This window comes from Gekko japonicus, unplaced genomic scaffold, assembly GCF_001447785.1.
Source record: "Gekko japonicus isolate JY-2015 unplaced genomic scaffold, Gekko_japonicus_V1.1 scaffold15, whole genome shotgun sequence".
Lineage (NCBI taxonomy): Eukaryota > Metazoa > Chordata > Lepidosauria > Squamata > Gekkonidae > Gekko > Gekko japonicus.
Window position 1 is genome coordinate 3,959,181 of NW_015165830.1, and position 10,113 is coordinate 3,969,293.

The window sequence follows — 10,113 nt, forward strand, 5'->3', positions numbered from 1 at the left end:
AGGAATGCCAATTGACTTGCATGGGCTCCATTGAAATACATTACAGGAGTTGCAAAGAAGATGTGGAATGGATTTTCCATTAAGGTCTCTGGGCCCAAATAGACTACTTTGGGACTGGAATGACAGCTCCCAGGGTGGGATGACAGCCCCAGGGAGTAGCAGAAAGCGTTTTGAGACTGGAATGACACCCCCAGAATGGAATGACAGCCCCAGGGAGTAGCACAAGAGTTCTGGGACTGGAATGACAGGCCTCAGAGTGGAATGACAGTCCCTGGGGGTAGTGGGTGTGATCTAGGGTTGCCAACCCCCCCCCCGGTTTGCCAGGGGTCCCCCGTTTTGGGGGGGTCTACCCGCCCCCAATGCCCACAGCCCCCCCTCTTCCTTCTCGCTTGAGAGAGAGGGGTGGCTGCCTTTAAGTGCATGGACGATCTCCACTTGAGATCAGGTGGTTACTGACTCAGGCACCGGCAGTGGCAAGCTGTCAACTCCCAAAGAGTCAGAGGCACCAGCTTCCAGCTTTAGTGATGCTGGCAACTCCAGCTGCTCTTGCCAACTCAGGCAGGGGCCCGGTGTTGTTGTCGTCACCCATGACAGTGGCTTAAGTGTTCTGGGACTGGAATGACATCCCCTACAGTGGAATGACAGCCCCGGGAGTTGTAGAAACATTTTGGGGCTGAAATGACAGCCCCCAGAGTGGAATGACAGTCCCCAGGAAGAGAATCAGTGTTCTAGGACTTCAATGACAGGTCGCAGAGTGGAATGATGGTCCCTAGTAATAGAAACTGTGCTCTGGGGCTGTCCCCCAGAGTAGAATGGTGGCTCCTGGGAGTAGAGTCAATGCTTTGCAATTGGAATCACAAACTGCAGAGTACTTTACATTTTAATTAATATTTCTGGAATGTGTGCAGCTATCGCCAAATCAGCTCCACCTCAGTATATATCCTGCCTGTCAGGTCCTCAGTTTCCTTACAAATTCATGAGGTTGATGTTGGCCACCTCCTCTGTTGTCAATTTTAAATCTTGTCCTTGTCCCACTTCCAGTTCCAGTGTCCAGTTCTGCTGCCTCCCTGACCTCTGTGTTCCCATTACATGTCACACCCTGCATGAGTTCCTTGGACACTTCTGCCCTGTCTGTTTACCACTGACCCAAAGCACCCCCTCCATAGTCTCTCTGTGAAAAATCCCATCCTGTACCCTAGCTCAAGGGTCCCCAACCTTTCTGAACCTGTGGCATATTTGTAATTCTGACACAGTGTGGTGGGTGCAGACACAAAATAACTGCTAAAGGATGTGGAGCCAGCCAGGAAAGGATGCCTCCCCCACTACTCCCAGGGGCTGTTATTCCACTCTTGGGGCTGTTATTCTATACCCAGAACACCTCTGCTACTCTCAGCAGCTGTCATTCAACTCTGGGGCCTGTCATTCCAATCCCAAAACATATCGGCTACCCCCAGGGCCTGTCATTCCTCTCTAGGGCCTGTTCATCCAGTCCCAGAACATTTCTGGTACTTCCAGGATCTGTCATTCCTCTGTAGGGCCTGTCCATCCAGTCCCAGAACATTTCTGGTACTTCCAGGATCTGTCATTCCACTCTGGGGCCTATCATTCCAGTCCCAGAACACATCTCCTACCCCATGGACTAATTCTACTCTGGGGGCTGTCATTCTAGTACTAAAACACTTCTGCTACACCCAGGAGCTGCCATTCCATTCTGGGGCCTTTCATTCCAATCCCAGAACACATCTGCTACCCCCAGGGGCTGTCATCCCACTCTGAGGGCTGCCATTCCAGTACCAGAACACATCTGCTTCCCACAGGGATTGTCATTCCACTCTGAGCCCTGTCATTCCAGTCCCAGAACACTTCTTCTACTCCCAGGGGCTGTAGTTCCATTCTGGGGCCTGTCCATCCAGTCCCAGAACATTTCTGCTGCTTCCTGGGCTGTCATTCCACTCTGGTGCCTGTCATTCCAATCCCAGAATGCTTCTGCTACTCCCAAGAGCTGTCATTCTACTCTGGGGGCTGTCATTCCAGTACCAGTGTAGTCTATCTGGGCCCAGAGATCTTAATGGAAAATCCATTCCACATTTTCTGTGCAACTCTTCTTGTGCTGCAATGTATTTCAATGGAGCCTGTGCAAGTCAATTTGCATTCTTGGCTCCCATTATCTCCAGTGGGCCTTCAAGCCTCTCCCATTGTTTCCAATGGGCAATCCTGTCATTCCTTTTAGTACATACCCATGCAAGATGCTCAGTGTGCCTGCCATATCAGATCTATTAGGAGGAAGTCCAGTGGCTCCTTAAAGACTAACAACAAGATGAATTCCACTGTAAACTTTCATGAGTCAGGGTAGCTCTAACTTATGTAAATGTTTAATGAAATAAGTGCTGTTAGTCTCTAAATTGCCACTGAACTTCCATTTAGTTTTGCTGCAGCTGTAACAGGGTACCCCTCTTGGAGACTGTTGCATCGTTTTCCATTTCTGGAAATGAGTGAGTGTTTAATATATATGCCATTTTGTTGTAAGCAGTAGTTCGCACTACAAAATAACTGCACTCCGCTGTGTTTCTTAGATTTCCAGCTTTAGCACCAGCAGCCTCTAATGTGCCCCACCCTCTTTCCCGACCTGCCCTGGAGCTGGATTCTAAAAAATGATTTTGTATTCTGCAGATAATTTTGGAACATCTCAGCTCCATAATTCCAAGTCTAGATCCTACAAAGAAGAATTTTCATTTTTTGAGAACAGTGATGGTGATGCTGAACATATTAAATCAAATTAAAATTACTGTTGGCCTTACTAAATAATATAATGGCCCCGGTCACACTAGCGGGAAAAGCCGCGGCAGAAGTGCGGCTTTTTAGAGCCGGAACAAACAGAAGCGCGGCAGCGGGATCAGACAGGTCCTCCGAGGCTCTGCGCTTCTGCCGGCAGCTGCGATCACATGCTGCAGGGGAAACGACTCTAAGGAGGGCGAGGAGGGCCAGCCGCAGCAGTTGTGCGCATGCGCAGTTCGCCATTACCACGCATAACACGGGATAACCGCGCGTCAGTGATCCCACAGCCGCCGTTGCTGTGCGACATACAGTAGATAATGCCCTTTCACTAGTCTCTTTTAGATCCGCATCTTCGGCCAGAAAGGACGGGTTGGGGGCAGGTGCGCAATGCTTGCCAGATGTTGGCATCTGATCGCGCCGGTTTAATCCGCCCTTAACCCATCCGTTTCATGGGGCAAATCCTCCCAATAATGCACATTTAAATAAACAGATTAATTAAAAGCCAGGGTGGCCCTTTTAAAATGTTGATCAAGTTAATTTTTACTAACCATACTACTGTGACATACATCTCTCTCAGTTTTGTTGCAATATGCGAGGTTTGTTATTATCAAGGTTTTTTAAAGTCCAAGTTTCAGATTTCTTTCTGGATTTTCATTGCCAACTAAAACAATTGTTTCAGTCCCAGAACTTGAGAGATGACATATATCACAATTTAAATACAACATCATGTGATTGTGTATATTTTAATAATCAAATGTTGTGACATTTAAAATAGAGTTTTGAATGTGGCTGCTCCTGTGGTTGCTGAGAAAATCTTAAAAATATAATTAATTCATTTTCAATAGGGATTATCTTGGGAAACAAAGGGTCCATTTACCACATACAAGGATTATGACAGTTCCTGTGTTTGGTTGTATTAGTGCAGACAGCAGAGCAGAGGCTCCATCTATATATATAAAAGAAAGTCCCCTCACCGTAAAATCAACCCCCAGGCCAAACTGCTGGACCTAGAGACACCAAATTTGGGGAGAGCGCTCCTACCGTGGTGTAGGTGCTCACTAAGAAAGGATTTTTAGAAATTCAACCCCTAAGTGGGTCAAAAGGGGGGAAATGTGCTACCCCCATTGATCCCTATGCGGCTGCCAGGCAGCTGCCTCCCTGCACCCCCCACTCTCTGATTGGTCAGCTGCAGAGCTCAGTGTTCTGAGGTAAAAAAAACAGTTAAAGAGAACTACAGACAGCTAAAGACAGTTGAAGAAATCAGGAGTGGCCAAGAACCACCTGTGAAGTGAAGCAAAGCTGCTGGCCCAGCCTCTCTGATGGCTTCCAACACACTCCCCCCACCTCCTACACCTAACAGGTGCAGCCCCACGTCCACAGTGGCTTCTAATACTCCTCCCCCCTACCCTTCCTACACTGGACAGGTAGCTGCCTCTCAGGTGTAGGAGAGGAGGTGGGATGGCTTCCAACACACTTCCCCCACCTCCTATACCTAAAAGGTGGTTGTCTGTCAGGTGCAGCCACTCCTCCACAGTGGCTTCTAATACTCCTCCCCCTCCTACACTGGACAGGCAGCTGCCTGTCAGGTGTAGGAGAAGAGGTGGGATGGCTTCCAACACACTCCCCCCACCTCTTACACCTAACAGGTGGTTGTCTGTCAGGTGCAACCCCTCCTCCACAGTGGCTTCTAATACTCCTCCCCCTCCTACACTGGACAGGCAGCTGCCTGTCATGTGTAGGAGAAGAGGTGGGATGGCTTCCAACACACTCCCCCCACCTCCTACACCTAACAGGTGGTTGTCGTCAGGTGCAACCCCACCTCCACTGTGGCTTCTAATACTCCTCCCCCTCCTATACTGGACAGGCAGCTGCCTGTCAGGTGTAGGAGAGGAGGTGGGATGGCTTCCAACACACTCCCCCCCCACCCCCTACACCTAACAGGCAAGTGCAGCAGTGGTTGCAGGGTGCTTAAAGCCACGAGGAAGCCTGCCCCAGCAGTAACGCCTTAGTGATCCTGCTAGCCCTGCCTCCACAGTGGCTTCTAATACTCCTCCCCCCTCCCACACTGGACAGGCAGCTGCCTGTCAGGTGTAGGAGAGAAGGTGGGATGCTTACAGCCGCCGGGGAGGTTTGCTCAGCAGGATTGCCTTAGCACTGCTGCTGGCCCAGCCTCCCCGATGCCTTTAAATACAATTCCCCCCAACACCAGACAAGCCGGTGTCTGTCAGGTGTAGGAGCAGGGCCAGGGAATGAATGTTTATGGGGAGAGCGTAAAGAACATTTCTAGGAGCCATTTCGATGTGTGCCTCCCTCATGAACCTGAAGAAATGTCCACCACATCACCACTCCCTCACACCAACTCCCCCTCATACCTCTCACCTCTTACTGCCCCCAAGAAAGCTCCTGGCAAACGTTGAGCCAGATACACCAACGCTACAAGGAGGAGGCAACTTAGGAATGCGGCAAAGACATTTGCACATAGTACTCCTGCGGGGCACTGAGCTGCACAGGCCAAGTACCAGTAAGATCACCCTGAGGTGCTCAGAACAACACATTCTCCATATGAGCAAAACAATTCAGGAACTAAAGTAGAGAGGCCATCACTTTCGAGGAAGGTAGCAGGGGTTGACTTAACAGATGACCTTGTGCCTTGTGCAAACTGCTATTCTGAATAATGCTTTTTACAGGGGTTTACAAGGATGCCAGGCTTGCTATTAGCAGGGCCAGGGCTTTTTTAGTGGCGGCTCCATACTGGTGGAATGAGCTCCTGGAAGAGATCAAGGCCCTGCAGGATCTTTTACAATTCCACAGGGCCTGCAAGATGGAGCTCTTTCACCAGGCTTTCAACTAAGGAGCTACCACCAACAATCTTAATTATAGAGCCCTGGCCCTTAGCTTTGCCATCTACAGCCTGTGTCACCAGGAAGATCATGAAGCAGAACATTTGTTAGACCTTGTATGCACTTATATAGTACACCATCATTAATGCAATCAATTAAACATCGCCAGCACTTTATATTGCTTATAACTGAATTGTTTTAGATGATTTTATGTAGATTTTAATTGACCCCCGATCCGAGTGGAGGTTCCCCTGATTTCCAGGGCTCCAGCCCACCGCCAGCCAGTTGGCTGGTGGGGGAAGCCCCACCCCTGAACAGCAACACTGGTAACCATAGAATTTTGTCCCAAATACCAGAGCATTGCCTTGCAACACCCCAATGTGATGATGTCACTTCCATATGATGTCATCATGTCAGTGACATTGCACGCAGTGACATCACACACCCCGATGACTACCTCCCACCCCCACCAGCAGATTAATTGGACCTAGCAACCCTATGGCTTACAGGACAACACACATAAAATTGCTGTGCCAAGTAGGATAAATTTGGAGCAAACCACGATCCAAATTTTCTTGACCAGATCAATAATCCCCCCTCCCTCCTGGAGAGCAGTTGTAATTCTAAGTGATCTCCACCCCTCACCTGGAGATTGGCAACAATGGTTCCCTAGGAGGAAATGGCAGGTTTGGAAGGTAGAGTCTATGGCATTGGACCTGTCTGAGGTCCCACCCCTCTTCAAACCTCACCCTCTCCCAGGATCCATCCCTCAAATCTCCAGGAATTTCCCAACCTGGAGTTGGCAACCCCATCTCCTTTTCAGCCAACCATCAACCTACTTTTATCTGCCCCTCTGATTTCAGCTTTCCATCTCCTCCCCCCTGGAGAGCAGTTGTAATTCTAAGTGATCTCCAGCCCTCACATGGAGATTGGCAACAATGGTTCCCCAGAAGGAAATGGCTGGTTTGAAGGGTGGAGTCTATGGGATTGTACCTGTCTGAGGTCCCACCCCTCCTCAAACCTCACCCTCTCCAGGCTCCACCACTCAAATCTCCAGGAATTTCCCAACCTGGAGTTGGCAACCCTATCTCCCTCCCAGCAAACCATCTACCTACCTTTATCTGCCTCCCTGACTTCAGCTTTCCATCTCCATCCACCTCCCGCCTAGACAGCAGTTGTAATTTTGAGTGATCTCTAGCCCCCACCTGGAGATTGGCAACAATTGTTGCCCAGGAGGAAATGGCTGGTTTCGAGGGTGTTGTCTATGGCATTGTACCTGTCTGAGGTCCTATCCCTCCTCAAACCTCACCCTCTCCCAGGCTCCACCCCTCAAAACTCCAAGAATTTCCCAACCTGGAGTTGGCAACTCAATCTCCTTCCCAGGCAACCACCAACCTGCTGTTATCTGCCCCTCTGATTTCAGCTTTCCATCTCCTCCCCCCTCTCCCTCCTGGAGAGCAGTTGTAATTCTGAGTGATCTCCAGCCCTCACCTGGAGATTGGCAACAATGGTTCTGCAGGAGGAAAAGTACAGTCTTTCTCTGCAGTGGGGACCACAGCAGCTTACATCATTCTCCTCTCCCCCTTTTGACTTGTACAACAACCCTGTGAGGTAGGTTAGGCAGAAAGTCTGTGAGTGGTCCAAAATCACCCACTCAGCTTCCACAGCAAGAACCTGGGTCTGGCAGACCCTGCTCTGAAGCGCTAACTGCTACGCCATACTGGCTGTGGTATCACCTGGTATCACAACTGAACTCCAGACAACAGATCTCTCCCCCTGGAGAGAATAACTGCTTTGGAAGGTGGCCTCTATGGCATTCTGTTCAGCTGAGGCTGCTCCCCTCCCTAAACTCTGGCTTCTGTAGACTGTACCATAAAATCTCCAGGAATTTCCCAACCTGGAGCTGGCAACCATAGTCAGGACTGGCCCCAATGAGTTTTCTCCAAAAGGCCAAAATAGGCATAGAAAGGGTCTCCTCCCCCCACCTTTTACTAACAGAACCAAGCTTGGTTGCCTAGCAATAGGCACTGAGGGGAAAGTAGGGTTGCCAGCTCAGAGTATGGAAATACCTGGAGGTTTTGGGGGTGGATCCTCTGGAGGGCAGCATTTGGGGAAGGGAAGGACTCAGCAGGGTATAATGCCATAATGCCCTTCACAGCAGCCATTTTCTCCAGGGAAACGGATCTCTGTCATCAGGAGATCAATTGTAACAGTGGGAGATCTCCAGGTCCCACCTGGAGATTGGCAACCCTAGGGGAAAGTCAGCCACACAGCAGGGGGTTGAAGAGAATGGTTTGATGGCCGCTGGCCCACCTCAGTAGCCAGCCAGCCATGGCAGAGCAAAGCAGGAGAGACAGCCGTTTTCACAGTTTATTCTGACAGGAAAGTGGCCCAGCAGGCAGTGGGCGGGGGGGAAAGGGTGACGCTGAAAATCTGTGAGTGGTCTGAAATCACCCAATCACCTTCCACAGCAGAATGTGGGTCCGGCAGGCCCAGCTCTGAAGTGCTAACTGCTATGCCACACTGGCTGTGGTATCACCTGGTATCACAACTGAATTCCAGACAAGAGATCTCTCTCTCTTCCTGGAGAAAATAACTGCTTTGGAGGGTGGACTCTATGGCATTCTATTCAGCTGAGGCCTCTCCCCTCCCCAAACCCTGGCTTCCATAGACTTCAGCACAAAATCTCCAGGAATGTCCCAACCTGGAGCTGGCAACCCTAGTCAGGACTGGCCCAATGAGTTCCCCACAAAGGCCTGGAAAGGGCTTCATTCCTTTGTCTTTTTACTGATAGAACCAAGCTTGGTTGCCTAGCAACAGCCACTGAGGGAAAAGTTAGTCCCACAGGAGCCAAGCAGGAGAGAGACAGCCATTTGGCAGTTATTCTGACAGGCAACAGTGGCTGAGGTGGCAGTGGGCAGGGAAGAGGAGTGGACCCAGCACCCAGCCAATAGCATGGAATTACTCTTGAGTGGCGGTTGATGGGCCAATGGATGATGGAGCGTGCAGCACAGCCAATGGGAAAGCTGGAAATGTCCAACGCATCAAGAGAATTTTATATATATAAAATTTCAGCTTTTCTTGACAGCTGTGTTCTCTAGACTCCTATATAGCTCAGGCACATTTTTTTCCTGAAATAAAACTGAAGACATACTTCACCTTTACAGCCTTGGTAAATGCATTGCAACACAGGGATAAAAAATCAACAGCGCATATAGATTGATAGGATGTTAACTGACTGTGACTATCCAAGAAAGAGATCTTGGAGTCATGGTATAGGTTGTAGAATGTAGTTAATAAAAATATCAACCAAGTACTTAACAGTGGTAGAGGCAAATGCCATGTGTGGAGATTGAAAATAAAGCTGCCAGCATTATGAGGTTGCCCTTTTGCAGTTCTGATCACCAGAAAGCTGGGGAGGGGGTGGAATGGAGAAGACGACCAATGTGTATCCTGATTTGTATGTTAATATATGAGCTGTTTGCCTAATGAGAAATAAGTAGGGGAGATAAATTTATAAAATGGTGTGTGGTGGGTAAAAAGTGTTTTTTTCTTCACTCTACAACTCAGTATCAAACAATGATAGGAAGTAGATGCAGGATGCAGAAAGCAACTATAATACATTTACAGAATCCATTGCTACAAAATGCGATGGCTACAAGTTTTAAAAGATTAGCTTCAGAGAAGGTGGCAGTACATGCATTTTGTAGGCTGAAGTGTTTGGATGTTCTTATCTCATGGAATTCACTGCCACAGGAGATGGTGATGGCTACAAGCATGGACGGCTTCAAGAGGGAATTAGATAAGCATATGGAGCAGAGGTCCATCAGTGGCTATCAGCCACAAGGTATAAATAGGTACTGTTGGCCTGGGGCAAGTGATGCGCTGTATTCTTGGTGCTGGGGGGGGGGGGCAACAGTGGGAGGGCTTCTAGTGTCCTGGCCCCACTGCTGGACCTCCTGATGGCACCCATATTTTTGGCCACTGTCTGACAGTGTTGGACTGGATGGGCCACTGTTCTGATTCAACATTGGCTACTCTTATGTTCTTATGATTTTTTCTGAGTATAGTTGTGCACCTTAAATTAATTCTAAGTGAAGTTGTTTCTTGGCAGCGTTGAGCTTGCATGCGCTTTCACGGAACTGTGTGTACTTCTTGTCCAACAGCTTTTGATGAATATTCATTTAATTTCTAGTGATTTGTATCTTCTGTGAGTCTCTTGAAAACTTGATGAAAGGAGGCTTGAAGCTGTGTTTAGAAAGCAGCTTGATCTTAGAATAACAGTAAAGATCTGTGCCTTTTTGGCTACCTGATCCGAATATCATGGAATTTGTTTAAAAAGAACACCGGACGCTTACTAGGTATCGTCTTGAAACAAAGTCTGCACAGCACTTTTTCATCACTTAGTCACAGAAGCCGGCCGACTACGCACACTTCGCGCGGCCTGTAAGCGTAAAACGCTGCAGGTTCATTGTACGCAGTGCATTGTGGGGAACGC